The sequence below is a fragment of the Aedes albopictus genome, chromosome 2, assembly GCF_035046485.1.
Source record: "Aedes albopictus strain Foshan chromosome 2, AalbF5, whole genome shotgun sequence".
Taxonomy (NCBI): domain Eukaryota; kingdom Metazoa; phylum Arthropoda; class Insecta; order Diptera; family Culicidae; genus Aedes; species Aedes albopictus.
In genome coordinates, this window is record NC_085137.1 from 427,153,029 (window position 1) to 427,177,511 (window position 24,483).

The 24,483-nt window shown below is 38.8% G+C and overlaps 1 protein-coding gene across 4 annotated transcripts in view; it reads right to left on the reverse strand.

Moving 5' to 3' along the window:
- Window positions 1-24,483, reverse strand: part of LOC109410517 (uncharacterized) — a 108,969-nt gene that overhangs the window by 43,329 nt on the left and 41,157 nt on the right. For 2 of the 4 annotated variants that reach the window (XM_029869764.2, XM_062853590.1), the window contains exon 1: window positions 20,161-20,314. The exons of 1 other annotated variant lie outside the window; for it this stretch is intronic. The gene's annotated coding sequence lies outside the window, so the exon portion shown is untranslated. Of the gene's footprint in view, window positions 1-10,608; window positions 10,711-20,160; window positions 20,315-24,483 lie in introns of those variants that run through there. One more of the 4 variants, XM_062853588.1, reaches the window with a different exon arrangement.

A 24,483-nucleotide genomic window follows, 5' to 3' on the forward strand; every position in this document is an offset into this window, starting at 1 on the left:
TCCCCAATGTCCCTTAAGAATCCCCAACTTCTTCTAATATGTCCAACTTGTTGATTAGATTCCCCAAAGGTATCATTTTCCGAGGACCGCGATGATTCCTATGTTCCCTTTACCGTACCCAATATCTCGTAAAAATCCCCAATGTTCCTTAAAAATCCCCAATATCTCCTAAAATGGCCAACTTGTTGATTAGATTCCCCAAAGGTATCATTTCTCGAGGACCCCATGATTCCTAAGTTTTCTTTACCCTACCCAATATCTCGTAAAAATCCCCAATGTTCCTTAAAAATCCCCAATATCTCCTAAAATGGCCATCTTGTTGATTGGATCCCCAAAGGTATCATTTCCCGAGGACCGCCATGATTCCTAAGTTCCCTTTACCCTACCCAATATCTCCTAAAAATCCCCAATGTTCCTTAAAAATCCCCAATATCTCCTAAAATGGCCAACTTGTTGATTAAATCCCCAAAGGTATCATTTCCCAAGGACCCCCATGATTCCTTAGTTCCCATTACCCGCCCCAATATCGCCTAAAAATCCCCAATGTCCCTTAAGAATCCCCAACTTCTTCTAATATGTCCAACTTGTTGATTAGATTCCCCAAAGGTATCATTTCTCGAGGACCCCATGATTCCTAAGTTTTCTTTACCCTACCCAATATCTCGTAAAAATCCCCAATGTTCCTCAAAAATCCCCAACATCTCCTAAAATGGCCAACTTGTTGATTGGATCCCCAAAGGTATCATTTCCCGAGGACCGCCATGATTCCTATGTTCCCTTTACCGTACCCAATATCTCGTAAAAATCCCCAATGTTCCTTAAAAATCCCCAATATCTCCTAAAATGGCCAACTTGTTGATTAAATCCCCAAAGGTATCATTTCCCAAGGACTTCCATTATTCCTAAGTTCCCATTACCCGCTCCAATATCGCCTAAAGATCCCCAATGTCCCTTAAGAATCCCCAACTTCTCCTAATATGTCCAACCTGTTGATTAGTTCCCCAAAGGTATCATTTCCCGAGGACCGCCATGATTCCTATGTTCCCTTTATCGTACCCAATATCTCGTAAAAATCCCCAATGTCCCTTAAAAATCCACAATATCTCCTAATATGTCCAACTTGTTGATAAGATCCCCAAAGGTATAATTTCCCGAGGACCGCCATGATTCCTATGTTCCCTTTACCGTACCCAATATCTCGTAAAAATCCCCAATGTTCCTTAAAAATCCCCAATATCTCCTAAAATGGCCAACTTGTTGATAAGATCCCCAAAGGTATCATTTCCCAAGGACCCCCATGATTCCTAAGTTCCCATTACCCGCTCCAATATCGCCTAAAGATCCCCAATGTCCCTTAAGAATCCCCAACTTCTCCTAATATGTCCAACTTGTTGATTAGATTCCCCAAAGGTATCATTTCCCGAGGACCGCCATGATTCCTATGTTCCCATTACCCGCTCCAATATCGCCTAAAGATCCCCAATGTCCCTTAAGAATCCCCAACTTCTCCTAATATGTCCAACCTGTTGATTAGATTCCCCAAAGGTATCATTTCCCGAGGACCGCCATGATTCCTATGTTCCCTTTATCGTACCCAATATCTCGTAAAAATCCCCAATGTTCCTTAAAAATCCCCAATATCTCCTAAAATGGCCAACTTGTTGATTAGATTCCCCAAAGGTATCATTTCTCGAGGACCCCATGATTCCTAAGTTTTCTTTACCCTACCCAATATCTCGTAAAAATCCCCAATGTTCCTTAAAAATCCCCAATATCTCCTAAAATGGCCAACTTGTTGATTGGATCCCCAAAGGTATCATTTCCCGAGGAACGCCATGATTCCTATGTTCCCATTACCCGCTCCAATATCGCCTAAAGATCCCCAATGTCCCTTAAGAATCCCCAACTTCTCCTAATATGTCCAACCTGTTGATTAGATTCCCCAAAGGTATCATTTCCCGAGGACCGCCATGATTCCTATGTTCCCTTTATCGTACCCAATATCTCGTAAAAATCCCCAATGTTCCTTAAAAATCCCCAATATCTCCTAAAATGGCCAACTTGTTGATTAGATTCCCCAAAGGTATCATTTCTCGAGGACCCCATGATTCCTAAGTTTTCTTTACCCTACCCAATATCTCGTAAAAATCCCCAATGTTCCTTAAAAATCCCCAATATCTCCTAAAATGGCCAACTTGTTGATTAGATTCCCCAAAGGTATCATTTCTCGAGGACCCCATGATTCCTAAGTTTTCTTTACCCTACCCAATATCTCGTAAAAATCCCCAATGTTCCTTAAAAATCCCCAATATCTCCTAAAATGGCCAACTTGTTGATTAGATTCCCCAAAAGTATCATTTCCCGAGGACCGCCATGATTCCTATGTTCCCTTTACCGTACCCAATATCTCGTAAAAATCCCCAATGTTCCTTAAAAATCCCCAACTTCTCCTAAAATGGCCAACTTGTCGATTAGATTCCTCAAAGGTATCATTTCTCAGGGACCCCATGATTCCTAAGTTTTCTTTACCCTACCCAATATCTCGTAAAAATCCCCAATGTTCCTTAAAAATTCCCAATATCTCCTAAAATGGCCAACTTGTTGATTAGATTCCCCAAAAGTATCATTTCCCGAGGACCGCCATGATTCCTATGTTCCCTTTACCGTACCCAATTTCTCCTAAAAATCCCCAATGTTCCTTAAAAATCCCCAATATCTCCTAAAATGGATAACTTGTTGATTAGATTCCCCAAAGGTATCATTTCTCGAGGACCCCATGATTCCTAAGTTTTCTTTACCCTACCCAATATCTCGTAAAAATCCCCAATGTTCCTTAAAAATCCCCAATATCTCCTAAAATGGCCAACTTGTTGATTAGATCCCCAAAGGTATCATTTCCCAAGGACCCCCATGATTCCTAAGTTCCCATTACCCGCCCCAATATCGCCTAAAGATCCCCAATGTCCCTTAAGAATCCCCAACTTCTCCTAATATGTCCAACTTGTTGATTAGATTCCCCAAAGGTATCATTTCCCAAGGACCGCCATGATTCCTATGTTCCCTTTACTGTACCCAATATCTCGTAAAAATCCCCAATGTTCCTTAAAAATCCCCAATATCTCCTTAAATGGCCAACTTGTTGATTAGATCCCTAAAGGTATAATTCCCCAAGGACCCCCCATGATTGGTTCCAAAGGAATTTATTGCTGTATGTTTTATAACTGAGCTGAGAAACAGGCTCTGTCCTAGTGGGAATGTAATGCAAGAAATAAGAAGAATCATCATACAAAAAAAAATTAAATGCATCAAAAGTGCATGCTCTAAATTGCCGCACGCACAGACCCCCCCATCTGAACAGCACCGCAGCAGAGCTACGAGTGCGAAGGATTTAAATGGTTGCTCTTGTAAATACACTTTCGTCGGCGCTTTCCTTTCGCTCCGTCGAAAAACAAGTTAACTGCACGTCGCACTTAGTAAGCGCAAATCCAAACTCCGCCTCGAATGATTCCACAGGCGGAGATGTGACGCGACAAAGAGCGAGCTCGTTTTCTGTATGCGATGACATCACCAGCAGCCAAGCCACCAGCAGTAGTCGTCCTCATGCCGTGGAGCAACAGCACACGAACGCACGACGGATAGGGTGATGACCATTGTTTTGGCATGAAGTTAATGCAATTTGGAACGTTATTTTCAAAAACATTTTTTGGCTTAACTACAAAAGATAGAGTTTTGGTGTCAAAGAAACATTTTTAGGGAACAAGTTCGTGCATGTTTTGTAGAAGAACTTTTTCAACAAAAGCTTTATTTTCATATTGAAATCATCAAAAATGTCCAAAAAATAGCCGATTTTTTCGACCAATTTTGCATTATTTTTCAATTTAAGGCCTTTTTAACTATTTTTACAAAGTTTACGTCCAAGAGACTAAGAAAGTAGAAGTAATAAGCTTTCAATTCGTGCGCTGAGAAAGTTTGTACGATTGATAGTTTAGTAGATATAGGACTTCAAAGATAACCAAAAATTAAAAACTTAAAATGTGATTAACTCACTTAGCAGTGATTTCCGACCCTATGTTCCATGGGAACTTTTTCATCTCTCATCAAGACCTATCAGCCCTGAAAATATCCAAAACCCGGAACCAAACACCCTGTATAACGAAGCCACACCTCAAATTTTCAAGACCACAAATTTGAGGAAGCCGGGGCCCGTGGCGTAGTTGGTCACACGTTCGCTTCATATGCGGATGGTCATGGGCTAGATTCCCAGCCCCGGCACTTGCAATTTTTCGTCAGTTGCTCTTCACCAAGAGCGGCTGACATTGACCCTCTTCTGAGCCCCATAGCTCAAACGGACCCGGATACCTGGACAACGGCGAATTGCTACTCATAATGGACCCCCAATCGGACTGGAGCATTGGCGTATCTAGGATTTTTTCCTAGGGGGTGCCTGGGGGGTGCCAGTTTGAGTGGCTTCCAGGTTGTTTTGTTTTTTTTTGCAAAAAGAAATACCGATCCACCTTCAACTTCTTAGTACAAAAATATCGCGGGACAAATAAGCCCGAAATTTTAAACGCGCTTTATTTTAAAGAACAGTTTCTTTTTTGTTTTTGAAAAAACAGTACCGTTGTACTGACTTAACACTCATGTGAGGTTTGAGAACTTGATAAGTTGATTACCTTTAATACATGGAATTTGTATTTTCAGTTGGAACTTTACAATCATCACAACCCCTTTGTGGATTGAATATATTGATTAAGAATACGTTTTCAGAGCAATTATTAGAAGTGTAAATCTCGGAAACTATCAAATATCCACAAATTTGCGTTTAACTTGTATTCTTCGTGACATCCTCTTTGTTTTATTGCATGATAACAACCCTTATAAAATAGTTTTCAAGAACAATTGTAAGTCTTTTTTTTCCTCCCATGTTGTGGAAATTAAGCCACTGCGTCCAATAAGCTGAACTTTTGTGGCATTGAAATTGTAAAATCAGGATATATATTTGCATTTTTGGTTTGACTACAACATTAATAGCGAACTTCGATTTTTCTCTTCAGGATTCTAATTCTATGCAATAATATAATAAAGAAATTTGTGTTTTCGGCAAAACATTGTTTCGGTTATTCCTCAGGGAATATTCCCGGCAACTTATTTGGAAATTGTTTTGCAATTCATTTGAATTAAGACTTCTTTATGAAATCTCTCAGTACATAATTCCTTTGAATTTGGCAAATTTCTTCGGCAATTCCCTTAGGAATTTATATGTCTAGAATTTGATACTGAACACCTTTTACGCATCCTTTGAAAATTTCATCGGAAATTACTTTGGAAATTTCTTTGGCAATTCCACTAGCAGTTTATTTGTTTTTTTTTACTTCATTAGCAAATCCTTTGAAATGTTTTCTCGGGAGTTTCTTCGCCAATTTTTAGTAGTCTTTCAAGCGATGTTTTGGTAATGTCAACAATTCTATTGATAATTGCTTATTCAAATTTCTCTTCAGGCAATTCCTTTGGAAATTATTTTAGTGAAGCCTTTGGTGATTCATTCGACATTGACTCTGGGAACTTCCTCACAATGTATTCGGCTAGTCATTCTACTTTTTTTTTCCGATTTTCGTTGATTTTTTGGACTTTCATTATCCATGCTAGGTATTTCTTCACCAATTCTTTTGAAAACTCCTTCGGAAGTTCTTTTATAAATCGCTTCTAAAATTTAAATAGAAGTTCTTTAGGCAATTTCTTCTAGATTTCTTCAGTAATTATGTAAGGAATTCCTGCAGCAGATGATTTCAGAACATTTTGGGCATTTCCGATGTTACTTGCATTGAACATTTATTTGGGAATTTTATAAGCAAATCCTTTTGAAATTTTGGAAACTTTTAATATTACTTTAAGAACTTCTTCGGTAATTTCTTTGGAAATTGATTGGGCAATTTTCTTAGAGATTACCTTTGGGAATTTCTTTGAAAAAAATCTCTGGCGGTTCTTTAAAAAATCTGTCACTGCAATCACTTTTGGAATTCTTTCTAAATTTTGTTCAGAAATTCCTTTGATGATTTTGGAAAATTCTTTGAGAATTTCTTCGATTTTTTTTGTGAATGTTTGTGTAAATTTTTATAGAATATATTTCGGCAATTTATTTTGAGATTGGATTTGGCCAATTTCTTTAAAAAGCCTTCCGGAATTTCTCTGGTGATTCTTATATGAATTCTTTTGGCAACTACTTTGAAAGTTCTAAGGTTATTTTGATGATTTTTTTCTGACAATTGCTTTGGGAATTTGTCAGGAAGGTTTTCGTGAATTTTAAGAATTTTTTAGAGCAAGTCCAGTTGAGAATTTCTGTATTTCCAGTTCAGCAATTTTCGGAAGCTATATATATAAATACAACTGAATCATAGAGAATAACAAAAGTAATCACGATAAAATTGCCTGAGAAAGTTGCAAAATAACTGAAAAAGAAATTGCTGAAATAAATTCAGAGGAATAGCCATTAAAATTATAGAAAAAAAAAACCAAAGAAATTGCTGATTAAAAACTACCACAGAAATTTTCAAAAAAAAAAAACATGCCGAAGGAACTCTCAAAGAAATGTTCTAGCGAATACGGAGGCGTGGGTTCGAATCCCACCAGAACGTGTTTTTTTTACAAATTCATCTCTCAATTTGTCAAATAGCAACATACGGTGCCTTCTAATCAATTAGTTTTTCCCGTTCATTCCTATAGGATTTCACTAGAGATTTGTCTAGTAATACCTCCTAGGATTTCGCTGGAATTCCAACTATTCTCGAAATTCGTAAAGGAATTCCTACAGAGATTTCTGTTGGGATTCCTTCAGCTGGAATTCTTTGAAGAAGTCCAACAGAGTACTAGAAGTAATCCCATGATTAAAAACTCAAGAGGAATTCTCAGATGAGTATTTAGAAAAATCCCTGAAAAACCCTAGAAGAATCCCAGCAAGAATGCCTGGAGAAATCCGTAAAGGGATTTTTGCAGGTATCACAGTGAGAATTCCTGGAGGAGACCTAGGAGGCATGCCTGAAACATTAGAAGCAGCAGAAATCGCTTTAGAATCCCAGGAGGAATTCCTGGATGAAAGTCAAGAAGAGTTCCTGGAGGAATCTAATGAGAAATATTTGGAGAAATCTCAGGAAAAAAAACCCTTTAGGATTTCCAGGAATAAACACCGAAGGTACTTCTGCAAGGCTCCTAGTAAGATTTCCTTGAATAATCCCAGCAAATTTTTGAAGGAATCCCTAGAAAAATTCATAGAAGAATCCCTAGAGATATTCCGGGATGTATTATAGTAATAATTTCTGGAGGAGTCCAAGGAGGAATTGCTGAATGAATTACAGCAGAAATAGCTTGAGAAATCCAGCTGAAATTCCTGGTGGCAGGCAAAGAGGAGTTCATGGGAGAAAATCTATGAGAAAATTATGAGCGAATTTTTGGATAAAATATCTTGGATTAAATTTCCTGGAGGAATCACCGGAGAGCTTCTGAACAAATCCCAAAAAAAATCTCAGGAGGTATTCTTAGAAGGATTCTGAGATGTATCATTGTAGAAATCTCAGCAGAAATTGCTGGAGAAATTTCTAGAGAAACCTCATCAGGAATGCCTGGGGGGAATCTAAAGAAAAATCCTTGGAATACCTAGAGAAGTCCCTGCTAGAACCGGTAGAGGTATTCTGGAAGAATATGTAAGAAGGCCCTAAAGGAATCGCAGGAGGAATATAAGGAATATATGAAGGATTCTCAGAAAGATTTATCCGATATATTCCAGCCGCCACTATGCTAGGATAAATTCATATAGGAATCTCTAGAAGAATTTCTGGCCATATCATAGTAAGAACTTCTGGAGAAATTGCTGGTAGAACCACAGGAGGAGTTGTTTCAGATATTCTTGGAGGAAGGCCAAATGGAGTTTCTGAAGGAATTCCATGAGGAATTTCTGGAGAAATCTTTGGATAAAATTTCTTGAGGAATTCCTGGATGAGTTTTTAGATAAATCCCTGGTAGAACAACCAAAAGAATTTCTGCATGAATTCCAGGAAGATTCTTTGGTAAGATCCCTGCAGAAAAGCCAGGAGAAAGCTCTAGAAGAATCCGTAGCATAATTTCTGAAGTACCACGGTTAGAATTTCTGGAAGAAGAATAGCTGGAAGAACCGCAGAAATTGCTTGAGGAAGCCCAGCTGAAATATCTGGAGGAATTCCCAGAATTCCGGGAGGTATCATAGAAGTAATTTCTAGAGAAATCCTTGAACCAGGGATGTCGGGGGTATCCTAAGAGAAGATCCTCTAACAAATGCCTGGAGGAATACCTACAGTTCTCCTTGAAATAATCGGTAGAAGTATACTGGAGGAATCCCTAATGGAATCGCAGGAGAAATCACAGGAAAAATGCCAGAAGAAATCTTTAGAAGTATTTCTGAAGGAGTTTTAAAGGGAATTGCTTGAAGAGTTCCAGCTGGAATTCATGGAACAAGGTCAATAGAAGTTCTTGGAGAAATCCCTTGTGGTATTTCTAGAGGATAAATCCTTGAAGAAATCTCTGGAAGAATCACCGAAGGGATTTTTAGATAAATCACAGAGAGATTTTCCGGAAGAATTTCCAGAAGAACTTCCCTAGTAGAATTCCCAGTAGGAATTGCTGGAAGAATCTTAGCTGGAGTTGCTTGAGGAATTCTAGCCACAATTACCGGAGGAAGGCCAATATAACCTCCTGGAGGAATTCCATGAGAAATTTCTGGAAGAATCTCTGAAGGAATTCCTAGAAGAATCACCGGAGAAATTGCTTGATCAATCTCTGCAGACATTTCTTGTATGTACAACCCCATCAGGAAGCAGAATCCTAAGGAAAGTATATTGAAGAAATATCGGGAGGAATCCATAAAGGAGGCATAGAGAAATCATTGAATAAATATAGAAGTCTGTTCATTGTTCTTACCAATATCCAAAACGGCAACACGTACAACAGTGGTATAAGTAATTATAGGTTTGTTTATGTTTTGTTTAAATGTGCCATCAATATTGGAATTATTGTGTGAAGTTTTAAATTTTGGGTGCCAGTCAAGGAAAAATTCTAGGGGGTGCCAAATTTGTTCTAGGGGGTGCCAGGCACCCCTGGAACCCCCCCTAGCTACGCCAATGCTGGAAAGGAACAACGGCTACGTATCATCCTTGTGCTCATCATTCTACCATGTAGAGTAGAAAAGTGAAAGCAGCAGAAAGGCAGGCAGCAGTATAATAGAATACATCTAGGCTCTGTACAATACTGTAGGTACAGCTGTCAATTGAAATCGCTCACGTGCCCTTGTGGACAATAGAGCTGTAAATTAGGTTAAGTGATTAAGAATTTAAAAAAAAAAATCTGAGGAACCGAAAGACGGATTACGCAGAAAAGTTAATCGATTGGTGACCCACTGGTTGTGACAAATCGATCAACTTTTCAGCGCAAACCAACCCTCGGTTCTTTAGATTTGTGCTTTTGAAAATTCGAAGTGTGGCTTCGTTATATATTCACCTTAAATATTTCCATATAGTCTCCTGCACAAAGATTCCTTCAAGAATTCTACAAGGATTTCACCACAAACCACCTCGGGGAGTTTCTCCTTGGAGGTTCCTCCAGTGATTGTTTCAGTGTTTTTTTTTTTCGAGTATTCCTTCAAGTTTCTATCAGGCATTATTTTAGACAATTTCACCAGATTATGTAAAAATTAATATAGAAATTCCTTCAAGATTTTCTACAAAAAAATCCTTTAGGAATCCATCCAAGGATTCCTTCAATATTCAATATTCTGGTGATGGTCAAACTGCGCTCAAAACTGACCTTTTTATGAGTTACAGCAAAATCTTACTTTGATTCTAGGAAAAGTCTGACCTTGAGATAAAAAATAACTCTTCATGAGACTAAAGGTCAAAATTTCTAAAAAATTCTTCTATATTTTTTATTTTTTTTATTTTTTAGAAACATTCTCCAGCTTATGGCAGATGATTTAGAATAACTCCAGGATATTTTAAATTAACGGAAAACGATGACACTCTTAAAGCCAGTGATTCGCCACCAGCCCTGATTATTGTTCCTAAAACATCGATGTGCAAATTAGTTTGTAACACCGCGTGCATCCAATCTATTTCTATTCATTGTTTCTCCCTTGTCTGCTAACTCACTGGAAAAGGTGTTATGTACATTCATAAGTCACTCGTTCACTTCAAATGCAGAGTACAAAATTAAGGCCACTCGATTCCTTATGCAGCTAAGCTATCGCAAAATCAATGGACCGAGCAATAATTTTTCACGCGACCATAATATATCTTCTCACTGAACGATTGCTAATTAGAGCGTTATAAGGTGCACGGCATGGCACAACCCGAATGCAAATTCATGCTATCCTATCCAAGTAAATGGGATGGCATTTATCAGCTGGCCCTTCCCAACGGTCTTGAACTCGCATAAAAATAACTTCATATGTACATTCAGCATCAGCACACACACACACGTCGTCCATAAATCACTCATCCTTCCCCCGGGACAGGACGCAACTATGTCTACGTACGGTACGTACGTAGGTACCCGCGATAAAATGGGCTATCTTCTATCTTTTCCCCGTACCGTATTAATAGACTGAATCGGGCTAATATGCTCCCCACATGCACACACAAACGGTCACTTTAGAACGAACGTCCGACTTAAACCGCGGTCAGAATGCGACTGAGCTGATGAGCTGAGCGCAGCTCAGCTCTCGAATTATAAGCGAGACTTGAGGGAATGGACTAATGGTAATGTATGACCGAGTGTACGTAGATACGGGGAAACCGGATTGAGGAGGTGGGTGCGGAAGAAATCGGCAACAACTTGCACCGGCACGAGATCTACAGCAGTTCTTCTGTGGAATCACGAGTTCCGTGGAACGGTACGAACATATGCACAGTACACAGTACATGGAGGATCAACAGTGTTGAGAAGGGTTCGGGTTGTCTCGAAGAGCTTTTCTTTTTCTTGATGGACAATTTGCCGGCCGGCGAACGGGTTTGAGTGGTGATATTCGTCAGCGTTATTTAAGAAGAAATTGCCACTGGTAAGAAGGATCAGATTGGTCTGGTCATAAAACAAATTAAAGTTGTGATGGGTTCGTCCAGAAATTTCTACTGCCTATATTTCCAGAAAGATAATTGTCCCTTTTTTGATTTTTTTTTTCTAGAATTTTCATGAATTTCATAAAAGATTTGAAAAACATCAACCTGCTTAGAAAATTGAGGCAGAAACCAACTTTTCGAATACATTTTCGGAGCTCAGTATCAATTGAATTATATCTAGGATTGCACCTCAATACAAGTTATATAAAAAAAATCGTGCGATTTTTTTTTCTTTTTTTTTTTTTTTGATATAATTATTTTGAAATAGGGCCACCATGACCTTAGTAATCATCTGCTGACAAATTTATCATTTCCGAAAACAAAAGGATTACAGTACCGATTGATTCCGTACTTTTTGTTATCATTCGTGCTCACTTCTAACGAAAAATGCAAAAATAGAAACAATACAAACAGCGCATCATTCCTTTGTTCCGAGTAGGATAAAAATGGGAGAGTATATTATTAGTAATGGATTTTTTTTTTTCTTTATTTTTCAGACTTTCAGCCCTGAGCTGTTCGTCTCTTTAGTAATGGATTAAATAAACGATACGTATAATATAACTATGTTTATTAAAATTTGAAAAATAATTGACGAGACAATGAAAAAATTCATTATTGACAATAAAGGAAGTATCATGATCGGCCGGACAAAAACTACCATGCAACCGGTCAAAGTTGCCGCTTTCGGAGTTCATAAGACAAAGATGACGTGCATTACTTTACGCATTCAGGAATTGGAGAGAATTTTTGGTGAGATCTATCCTATTTTACCTTCCATTGATCATGCATTATGATATTGTATAATTTCCATTTTTATATTGCGGGGTTCACACACACGGGGAGGGGTAGCCTAAGGGAGCTAAATGAAATGATGACCGGACTTAAGGTGAAGATATGACGAAGCCAGACCTGGAATTTTCAAGAGCACAAATCTGAAGAACCGAATATCGGTTGGTACTAAAAAGTTGATCGATTGGTTACCCGCTGGTGGTGACCAATCGATCAACTTTTCAGCCCAAACCGACATTCGGTTCTTCAGATTTGTGCTCTTAAAAGTTCCAGGTGTGGCTTCGTCATATATTCACCTTAAGTTCGTGGAGTAGCCAGTCTTTTGTCATGAGATAGCAACGTTTCGTTGACTACCGAAGGAATTCAGGGATTTTAGCTCACCCTGCTACAACAAACCATCAGGTAGATCATTCCCTTCCGGAACGATTCTGCAGCCATAGGTAATCCTTGCGCTGATGGTGGGTACACTTTCATCATCATCATCATAAAGGAAGTAAACTTTTAATAAAGAAATAAAGTTAAAACAATATTGAATAATGAATGTTTCATAAACAAATCAAAAAGCGATCAAATAAATCAAGATTAATCATAAACATTTGACTTCCAAGCGATAAAAAGCGTTAAAATTGCAATAGAAATAAACAATTGCAACAAGATAACATGTTTAAAAACAAAGGTAAAAAAATCCCTGAAAGGATCATTGCGTAACATAACATTTGGACGATCCCCAACTAGTACAGTAATCCTATACTTCGCATTTGTTCTGATGGAAGACGTCGGTACGTCGAGAGAGACGGAGCTTCTCGCGGAATTGCATCGTCAGCTGCGCCATTCGATGACGGACGATGACGCCTTCGGTTAGCTACATATATTCGGATGGTGGCATATTTCTTCTCCGGTTATTGTTTGTTTGATTTATTTTTGCTGATTGTTTGCAGGCTCATTTATATAGCGCACGAATGTTTGTGCAAACATTCTTCCCATATACGAAAGCGATAATTGAGTTATGATCCTCTGGATTAGTTGAAATATTCGTTCAGCAGCTATGGAACAAATGAACATTGTGCTTGTTGTAATTCTCGGAATGTGTGTTTCATCACATAACAAGACAATCAGTTAACGTCACGTCACAACATTGTTGATGGATTTTAAAATCATAAAGTTAATCCTTTCGGAATTATTGCCATACCCACATACAAAAGCAGTCACATAAGGTTGTACGCATTACATCATATAAAGTACTATTTGGAGTTACTATCGCATATGTGTGCAGTATAGGGGACAATTTTCATCGCATATGCTGCACATAATCGCATAGTTGACGTAAGCGCCACTGTAGTTTTCAGCACACTTTTGAAATTTTAGCAAAGATTAATGAAAAGTTTAGGATTTTGTTCACGTTGATATCTAGCTCATGATTAGATGTTGTGCTCTATTGAATAAAATTGGTCACAATTATGCATATTTGATAGATATTAGCTTGTGAGTGCTGACATTGTCAATGGTGGTTACGTCAACTATGCGATTATGGGCAGTATGGTGTTATTTTATAAACTTTTTGCGATGTTTAAGACACAGATAACAGACATCCAATTCCAGTTCCGAAACTATGTAAGACATTTAAAATTCCCATGTCGTTGTCAGTGGTGAATATGAAACTTATCTAGATATGTATATTCACCACTGACTGTGGCAACTTGCCTTATGGTGGCGCTAGTATTGTCAACGCCACGGCTGCAGTCCTGGGAAGCATTTGTAATGGATAATATCGCGAGCAATTATTTGTGGAATCTATAAATGAACTTCTAGTGAAACTTTTTGAGGAATTCTTTGTGAAATTCAGGTGGAAATTTCATGGAGAACTCAGCGAGCAATTATTGGTGGAATTTATGAAGGAATTCCTAATAAAACTTTTTGAAAAATCCTAATAAAAACCCTGATGAAATTCCAGGTAGAACTCCTGGAGAAATTTCAAGTGCAATCGCTGGAGAAATTCTTAGTGGAATTCCTAATGAAATCTCTGGAGAAATTCCAAATGGAACCCCTTGAGAATCTTTATATGTATGTATTAACGAGACTTTTAGCTCTAGGCTAGCTCATCCCGGCACCCATGCTTACCTGCTCTTCCCAAAGAAGAACTCACATTTTGTGAGTTATTTTCGGTAGCGGGATTCGATCCCAGGTCTTCCGCGCAAGAGTCACGTGCTTTAATCATCACACCAGGTCCGTTCCAGGAGGAATTACTAGTGGAAAACCTGGATGAATGCCCAGAAATTCCTAGTGGAACCATAGAATATTTTCTCAGTGCCCTCCCTGGAGGAATTGCTAAAGGAATCCCTAGAGTAATTGTTAGTGAAATCTCTGTTCCTACAACTGGGTAAATTCCTACTGGAATATGAGTAATATGTGTAATATGAATTCCTGGAAGAATTATTAGTGGAAATTCCTGGAGAAATTCCCAGTGGAAACCATGAAAGAACTCCTATTGGAAAACCTAGAGGAATTCATACTGGAATTTCTGGAGGAATTCCCAGTGAATATCTGAAGGAAATATTAGTGGAATGTAGTTCCAAGAGGAATCCCTGAAGAAGTTCCAAGTGGAATCCCCGAAAAAGTTTCGATGGAATCCCTAGAGGAATCCGTGTGGGAATTCTTTGTAGAATCCGTGTAGGAATTCTTTGTAGAATCCCTGTAGGAATTCTTAGTGAAATCTCTGAAAATACTCCTAGTGGAATCCCTGGAGGAATTCTTAGTGGAATCCTAGGAGAAATTCGTAGTAGAATCTCTGGAGGAATTCTTAGTGGAATTTCTGGAGGAATTCCAGAGAAATCTCTGGAGGAATGCCTAGTGAAATCTCTGGAAAAAAATCTATTGGAATCTCTGGAGAAATTCCTAATGGAATCTCTGGAGGAATTCCTAGTGGGATCCCTGGAAAAATCATAGTGGAATCCATGGAGCAGTTCCACGTGGAATCACTGGATGAAATCATAGTGGAATTTCTGGTTGAATTCCTGGAGGACGTCTTAGTGGAATCTCTGAAGAAATTCCAAGTGGAATCTCTCGATGTATTACTAGTGGAACTCTGGATAAATGCCTAGCTCTCGAGCGATTGCTCTGTTGTATTTTGTACAACACGTTGAAAAAACCTCGCTTTTTGTACTCAGCATTAGCGTGATGAATTGCCCACCAGTTGGTTGGATGGCCTCATGCCCAATCTACAAGAAAGGGCACAGACTGGAGTGTGCCAATTACAGAGGGATTACCCTTTTAAATTCGGCGTATAAGATACTGTCGCGTGTCCTATTCAACAGACTGCGACCTCTTGAGGAGTCCTTCGTCGGCAAATACCAGGCTGGTTTTCGTGAGGGCCGATCAACGACGGATCAAATGTTTACCCTGCGGATGATCCTAGATAAATTTCGGGAATATAACTTGCAGACTCACCATCTGTTCATTGATTTTAAAGCAGCGTACGATTCAGTGAAAAGAAATGAGCTTTGGCAGATAATGTCAGAACATGGTTTTCCGGCGAAACTAATTAGGCTGATACGCGCAACGCTGGATGGATCAAAATCAAGTATTCGGATCGCGGACGAAGTGTCTACGTCGTTTGTGACCTTGGATGGATTGAAGCAGAGGGATGCTCTTTCAAATTTATTGTTCAACATTGCACTCGAAGGAGCGATTAGGAGGTCAGGCGTGCAGAGGAATGGCTCTATCATCACACGGTCGCACATGCTCCTCGGTTTTGCGGACGATATTGATCTCATCGGCATCGATCGTAGGGCAGTGGAGGAAACTTATGCTCCTCTGAAGAGAGAGGCAGCGAGGATAGGCTTGACGATTAACTCTACCAAGACGAAGTACATGGTAGCGGGTAGAGACAGAAGCAGGCCTACTAATGTTAGTGTTGAGGTAGTGATTGATGGGGAATTGTGTGAAGTTGTTGAAGAATTTGTTTATCTTGGAACACTTGTGACATGTGACAATGACGTTTCTCGTGAAGTGAAAAGGCGTATTGCAGCTGCGAATAGGGCCTTTTACGGATTGCGTAGCCAGCTTAGGTCCCGTAAGTTGCAAACGCAAACAAAATTCGCTCTGTATTAGACGCTGATTCTTCCGGTAGCCCTCTACGGTCACGAAGCGTGGACGTTAAAGGAGGTAGACCGAAAAGCTTTTGGAGTTTTTGAGCGCAAAGTGCTGCGGACAATTCTCGGTGGGAAACAAGAAAATGGAGTGTGGCGCAGACGCATGAATCACGAGTTGTACCAAGTGTACGAAGATGCGAATATTGTGAAACGTATAAAATACGGCAGACTTCAGTGGGCTTAACACGTAGTGCGAATGTCGGAAGAAAGAATAGCGAAAACAATATTCAGCAGAGAACCCGATAGAGGTAGGCGACTTCGTGGGCGGCCGCGAACTCGCTGGCTGCACGCGGTTGAAGAAGATCTACGATCCCTACACGTTCGAGGAAACTGGAGGAACATCGCCCAAGACCGACGAAGATGGTGCTCTACTATACGCTCGGCATTGGAGTAAAGTTACTTTGTAGCCAACAAGGTATCAAGGTAGGTATTAGCGTGATGCTGTCGGGGTGGCTAATCGCGCGAGTTACAGAAGGCTAGTGGAACCCCTAGAAGAACTCTTCGTGGAAATTCTGCATGAATTACTAGTGAAATTCCGGAAATAATTCCTTGTGAAATCCATGAAGGAGTTCTAAGTGGCATCCCTGGAGGAATACCTATTTCAACCAGTGAAGAAATTGCTAGTGCAATCCCAGAGACATTTTCCTGGCGGAATTCATAGTGGAATCCCTAATGAAATTCTTAGTGAAATCTGTGTATCAATTCCTGATACTACTGGAATCCCTGGACAAGTTCCAAGCGAAATCCTTGCAAGAGTTCCAAGTGGTATCGCTCGAGGATTTCTTGGAGGAATTAGTAGTGAAATCAATGGAGGAATTTGTGGTGGAATTATTGGTCGAATTTCTGGTCAAAATCCTGGAGAAAGCTCTGTTGGGCCTTCTAGACGAATTCCTGGAAAAATTTCCAGTTTAATCTCTGGAGGAATTCCTAGTGAAATTCCTAATGGAATCCCTGAAGGAATTCTTAGTAGAATCTCTGATGGAATTCCTAGTGGAACTCTTGGATAAACTCTTGGAGGAAATTACTATAAGAATCCCTGCAGGACTTCCAAGTTGAATCGCTGTAGGAGTTCTAAGAGGAATTCTTAGACGAATTCTTTTGGAACCCCTATTCCTAGTGACTTCTTCGGATGAATTTATGATGGAATTCTGGGAGCGGTTTTCTAATGAAATCTCATTCGAAATTCCTGACGAAATTTCCAGCGCAAACTCTGGAGGAGTTCCTAGTGGAATATATGGAGGAATTACTACTGAAATCCTATGAGGGGTTCGAAGTGGAATCCCTGCACCACAAATTCTCGGAGGGATTCCTGGTAAAATTCATGGAAGAATTCCTAGTCAAATCGGTGAATGAGTTTTTGGTGGAATTCTACAAGAGATTCCTGGTGAGAGGAGGGATTTCCTGTTGGATTCCTGTGGATTTTTCCTACGGGAAAAACTGTATGGTGAAATCTATGAAAAAAAAATCCTTATAGAGAGAAGTTCCGGAAGATATTCCTGGTAGAACTCCGGTAGGAGATACTGGTGGAATCCCGGGAAAAATTAATGGCGAAATCCCGAGATGAGCTCTTGGTGGAATCAATGAAGAGTTTCCCGGTTGAGTTTCGAAAGGAATTCCTGGTGGAGTCCTAGGAAAATCGTGGTGGAGCCAATGGTGGAAGTCCTAGTGGAACCCTGGGAAAAATTCCTGGTAATACATTGGGAAGAATTACTGGTGGAATTCTGGGAAGATTTTCCAATGACATTTCTAAAGAAATACCTTGTAGAGTACTGAGAGCAATTATTTGTAGAGCTACTTTAAGAATTCCTAGCGGTACTCCTGGAGAAATTTTCGATGGAATTCTGGTAGAAATTTCTGGTAGAATCTTAAAAAAAAATCTTAATTCCGGAGAAGAATTACTCCGTAAGAAAGTTTCTGTCAAATCCCAGGAAAGAAATCTTAGTTCAATCAATGGAACCCCAGGAAAAAAATCTTAAGAAATTGTTGGTTGCATCTTAAGAGTAACTCCTGATGGGAACCCTAGAGGAATTGCTGGTGGAATTCCGTGAGAAATCATTAGTGCATTCCTTGGAGATATTTTTGATAAATTCTAAGGAACACACTAAGTTGAGCTCGGCAAACGCCGGCACCGCCGTGGCTCAGCAAATATGTATACTGAATCTCGGTAAAAAATTATGTTTGCTAGCTGAATTTCGGCAAAACATTTCCTGAACCTCAGCAAACAAACAACACGATTGCTGAGATCTCGTTGAAAAACAGGTTTGCTGAACGCTCGGCGGTGCCAATCTCGGTAAAAAGCAAGAAAAATTGCCGAGATTCGACGAAAAAAGTTAAGTGTGAAGAATTCCTGATAAATTCTCAGGTGAAACTCCTGATAGAATTTAGAGCGGAATTTAAGGTAAAATCCTGGAAAAAATTCCTGGTGAAATCTTGAGAGGGATTCCTGGTGAAATTCCGGAAGGAATTCCTGATGAAATTGTGATGAAATCCCGAGAAAAAACTTTGGATGATTTCCTGATGGATGTCCCAGTGGAATCTCACAATTAATTCCTATTGAAATATCATTGCAATTATAGATCATTTGCCTATGTAATCGTGGGATAAATTCTTAATGAAATTCCTAAATAGATTCTTGCGGAAATTCCTCAAAGAATACCAGAGAGAAATATCTAGTGGAATCCCTAGAGAATTTTCAAGATATGCTGCGAAGAATTTCATGACTCCCCGGAGGAATTTATGTTGGACTACCGGGAGAAAGTCTGATTCAATTGACTACGTTTGATTTCACCCTTCACACAATATTTCACTATTACCGGAGCATCACACTAACTGGATCTTAAAACTGATACATTTGCTTAACAAAAAAACGCACCCAAACCTATTCTCAAGGTCGTACACCTCAGTTATTTTTAAATTTTGTTTTTCCCCTACTAGAAGAAAAACATGTTCTGCGATCCACAAACTCCATTCAGCAATCATCAAGAAAAAAATTCACTATATTGATTAAGACCAGCATTCGACGCAATCTATTTTTAGCCAGCCCTTTCTCTGTGAACCCGAACTCACTGTGCGAAATCAATAAAACTTCCCTCCCGGCCTTCACGAGCATTACAAGATTCCGCTGTTGTAATCGCTTGATAACACGTGCTTCACTACTGACTGGCGCAAACACTCGATCGCCGCCGAAAAAAAATCACACACTTTCTATGTGCGTACACTGTGATGATTAGGAGACCGATACACTCACACGAAAACCGAAATTCCCCTCGTGAAACACAGTTGAGAGCGAAACCGACAATTCTGGTACACGAAAATAAATCAATTTATGACGAATTTGGCAGTACAAAGTCCATTCGGGGCTATACCGAGCCGGGAACGGTGACTGCCTTGTCCGGGATGGCTTGGATATGTTCTGGCCGATTTTTCGAAGTTGTGCCCTTACAATTCTTTACGTTTCCCAAAGGGATCACTCTAAACACGTGGTTTGCTATATGTGCCTCAAGTACCGAACTGAGACATAAACGTATTGCTTCGGCATAACTTGCAAGCTCATCATTAAAAAGATTTAAAACAAACCATTGATATACTGGCTCTATATTCTTTTTTGAGTACAGTTCAAAATTTCCTCAGAAAAGCTAGTTTGTAGATGGTCACTCTGTAGTATTTTTTTCAAGACTTATTTTGAAGAACTTTTCTCCAGTCATATATTTCTTCTTTCTAGAGTCTTGCCCGTATACCTATCTTCACACGTTTAGTGAAAAATTCCAATGTGCCAATTGTGCTCATCCCATCGCCGCCGTCGTCACAGTCAGCAGCGGTCAAAAATGCAACGTGCACACTTCAGTAAACCGTGTTTTTGCTGGCTGCACCTACTCGTGCAAATAAAAAAAACAACACTCTTCTGACGACGAAGTTCAGTCAGAACTGCACTCGATTCGGCTGCAATTCGATGCGACGCAATTTCCATCATGCAGAAATGCACCCGGCACCAACCCGCGACGAGCTGGATCTCAATTTGTTTGCCATGTAGAGGAATTCATTCCTCATAGCTCCACCCATATGTAGAACTACAGACAGCTAAGTAGGTATACCTAGTGTGCTTCTCCCTCAGGTTCTGAACAGAACAAACGACCGAACGACGCACGTAAATTTAAACTTCTGTTTGGAAGAGCGCAAGTAGAATACAACCGTCGGCAGCGAACGCCAAATAGTAACTGAGGCAACTCAGTAGGGATAGGGAATAAGAAGCGCTCCATCATCCATAGGAAGCTCTTTAACTTGAAGGGGTGTACAGTTCGATTACGATCTCAGCACCGACCGACCGCCGCTGCCGGCACAAGAAAGTATACAACCGCGCGGGTCTGCTTTTTCTCTCTACAGCTTTCCGCGGGATAATTGCACTGCGTGATATACGATTTGGGGAATATTCTACAGGCTTCCACAGAAAAATAGCCAGGTTTAACTTAAACAATGGGCAATGAAGAAAATTCATCCAATAATCCATGTACCCTCACAAGGAAAATTTTCAGAAATTTTCTTCACAGTCATAGTAGTCATGCAGCAGTAATTATTTCAAAAAATAGGTAATTACTTGAAACGAACAGCATCTAGGCCTCACGGAAATAAATCGGAACATCGAAACATGGAAAACATGGAACGAGCTCACCAAGCTGCCCAAGAAACTAATTAATTTTGTTTCGTTCTAACAATCTTATCGGGTATAATACCATTTAGAAAATAGTAGAATTCTTAACATTTTAGAAAAAAACGTACTTTTTAATTTGAATTGAAAATAACTTTCTACTGGAGAGATGTAGTACCTCATATGGTGTGATCCTTTTAGAAAGACTGCTGCTGTCTTTTCAACTGTCCAACCACTTATCAATTTTTGAACTTTCTCCAATACTTCAAAATACATTTTTCGTTTCAATTTTCTGAAAACTGGACAGAAAAAAAGTTCTAGCTGAATATTTCTGATATTTTTTTCCGGAAATTGTTGAAGATATTTTGATGGATTTTCTATGATTTTCTATCGGGATTTAGAATAATTTCTGGAACTCTGAGTTTAGTTGTTCATAGAATCGTTGTATATCAAGGAATTCGAACGGAATATTTTGAAGAATTTCGGTACAAATTTCTTTAGAAGAATATGGTTCAGATCTTGAAAGATTTTCTTAATGAACTAGCTCACTGGTTCCCAACCGGTACTCCGCGGCCCCCTGGAGGGGGGGGGGGTGTTTGCTTGGTCGTGAAGCCAGTCCCGGGGGCCGCGATGTCACCAAAAAATGTGAATTTTTAATTGTATTTTGATTAAATATATTGACTCATTCAAGAAGATTACATTCCCTAATATTCTAGTATTGTTTTTTCTACAGGAGTGAAAAAATACTGTTCAAAACATCTGTGAAATCTACATAATTATACAGAATTTCAAAATTGGTACATGGATGGAAAAAAAAATTTGTAAGTATTTCTGGATTTTTTTTATCTGTATTAACGAGATTTTTAGCCCAAGGCTAGTTCATCTCGGGACCCACGCTTAACTTCCCTTCCGAAGGAAGAACCCACATTTTGTGAGTTTGTCGGGAGTGGGATTCGATCCCAGGTCCTCGGCGTGATAGTCAAGTGTTCTAACCATCACACCAGGTCCGCTCCACATTTCTGGATATTAAAAACATTTTGGAACTCGGAAATCTAGAAACCTATTAAGAAGTTTTTAACCGATATGTTTTTAGAGTATGTTTAGTGAGGTAAGGTATATTTTTACAAAAAAATATTAAATAAGGGGAGTTTTTTCTGACTTCATGAGAAAATGTGGTTTTATATTCGAAAGGCGGATTTTTTTTCTGAAAAAAATTATGGCAGTGTTGGTTAGAATACTCCATCTTTGGAGAAATTCATCATACTAAAAAAAAATCATGAAATCTGTTGCAGTTTGTCAAACTGTCTTTATGAATATATCAGAATTAACAGGAATTTAGCGAAACACTCTTTAAACTCCCTTTCCATTTTTTAGGGTTAACCACTACGAAACCCCCAATTTGAGGAACAAATTTTTAGTATAAAACGCTTACATAAGAAAATTTTTCGCCGCAATTTCAAAGCTACGACTCAAATTGAATGTGAATGGCATCCATTGTTTACGAAATGTGAGTGTAAAATAAAAAAAAGTATCATCGATTGTCGAAAATCCCTTCCACGGCAAATTTCTGGCTACGCGAATGTACCCAAATAACTCGATTACGTTTATTTAATTCATTTTTTTTTCTAAAAAAAATCTGTGGACCCCAAATGTTTGACAATTTTTAAAGGGGGTCGCCACCTCAAAAAGGTTGAAACCCTCTGAACCCTAGGTTAGGAACCCTCTGAACTAGCTGATCCGACGTGGCTAATCACGTTTGCTGAAAAATAGATTGCTTTTAGAATACTGAGAATTGCTATATTTGTTTTAAAATAGGTTTAAAATCGCATGTAATGTTTCAGCTCATCTACCATTTTATACGGAAGGAGGAGCTTTGCAGCCCTAGGAAATCCTTACGCTGATGGTGGGTACACAATCATCATCACCATCATCATCATCATCATCACCACTTTTATCAGAATGCTTTTTCATTACTCCGTAAAGTGTCTAAGAAAAATCCCAGAACTTTCCTTGACTTTTTTCAGAAAGGTTCTAGAAACTTCTCGGTAATCTTTACAGAATGCTCTTAAGTATTCCATTTTTCATTAAAAATTCGGGAACAGTTTGTCAATGGTATTTTTATTCCTACGTGGACTCTTCTATAAAATTTCTTAGAATCTTTTGTTGTATTTGTTCTATTTTTTATTCTCATTATTTTCCAACTAATTGGAATGTTCCGAAAATTTCTTACAATTTGAAATAAGGAAACTGATTTATAATTTATGAGATATAATTTGAACATTTTTGATAATTTTTCTTCTATTGTCTTTGAACAATGCTCTACAATATTCTAGAATCTTCCATTTCTTCATCTTACTTCTGAAAGAGAAGAACCAGCCAAGGGCTGAAAGTCTCTTGAATAAAGACAAATCAATCAATCAATTTTGCTCCTTATCTTGTTCGTTTTAAACCAGAAAAGTTCCAATTTTTTATGATTCGAAAAGCCCTCGAAAATTGTCTGTTTTCTTCTTCTACTTCTCTTCTTTTAAATTCAAGAAAAGTTCAAGAATTTTTTTCAAATTCAACATAAAAAGCTCTTGAATATTATATTGATTTTTAGGAGGAAACTTCCAGAACTTTTTTCGATTTTTGAACAGAAAAATCTTAAAAATTCTATTATTCATAGAGGAACATTTTTGATAGTCTTATCTTTTTTACTATTCATTCTCTGATTTTTCTTCTCCTTATTCTTCTTACTTTCGTTTCTATCAAGTAATACTATTTTCACGATACCAGTACCCGTGGAATATTTGAGTGCAACGGTAGAGTAGTCTATAAGGGTTAGTAGACAGAAAGAAATTCATTTTTATTTTGTTATTTATTTGACACTTCTGGCAAAATCCAGAGATTCATTGAAGAAGAAAAAAGTTTGCAAACATGTTTGTAAAAACCTGATTAATCTACCTATGGTGAACAGAACCCTTCTTACACTCATTAAAATTATCGTTATATTATTCGCATTCAACATATTTATTTCGTGTTATTGTGCCTTTTTATTATTACATCTTGGTGTGATCATAGACCGCAAATTAAGCTTTGCCGAGCATATCAGTATGACAACAGCAAAAGGATTTGCGGTATTAAAATTCATTCGACGGAACTCGCAATCATTCAGTGACGAGAATGTGAACTACTCGCAATTAGGCCGTCTACAACGATGCACGGTGGAAAATGTCCTTTGTTCAGTTGTTTCTGTTGGCAGTAATTTTGATTTTAATGTGTCAAAGAGTGTTTTTGAACGTGGAATTAAGTATTAGGTATATGCCTGTGGTGGGCCCATATAGCCGAGGCGGTAAACGCACGGGTATTCAGCATGACCATGCTGAGGGTGACGGGTTCGATTCCCGGTCGGTCCAGGATCTTTTCGTAAAGGAAATTTCCTTGACTTCCTTGGGCATAGAGTATCTTCGTGCCTGCCACACGATATACACATGCAAAATGGTCATTGGCAGAGGAAGCTCTCAGTTAAAAACTGTGGAAGTGCTCATTGAACACTAAGCTGAGAAGCAGGCTTTGTCCCAGTGAGGACGTTACGCCAAGAAGAGAGAGAGAGAGAGAGAGAGAGAGTATATGCCTGTGAGATGGATCCATTCATCCAAGACGAAGAAAAATAAAAAAAATAATAAAATAAAATATTGCGGATTTGGTATCTAGTGGATTGTTTTCCAAAATAGCACCAGTGACCAGAAATGCCAGGCACCTCCCAGTATTCTGTACGGAATTCTTAAAAATA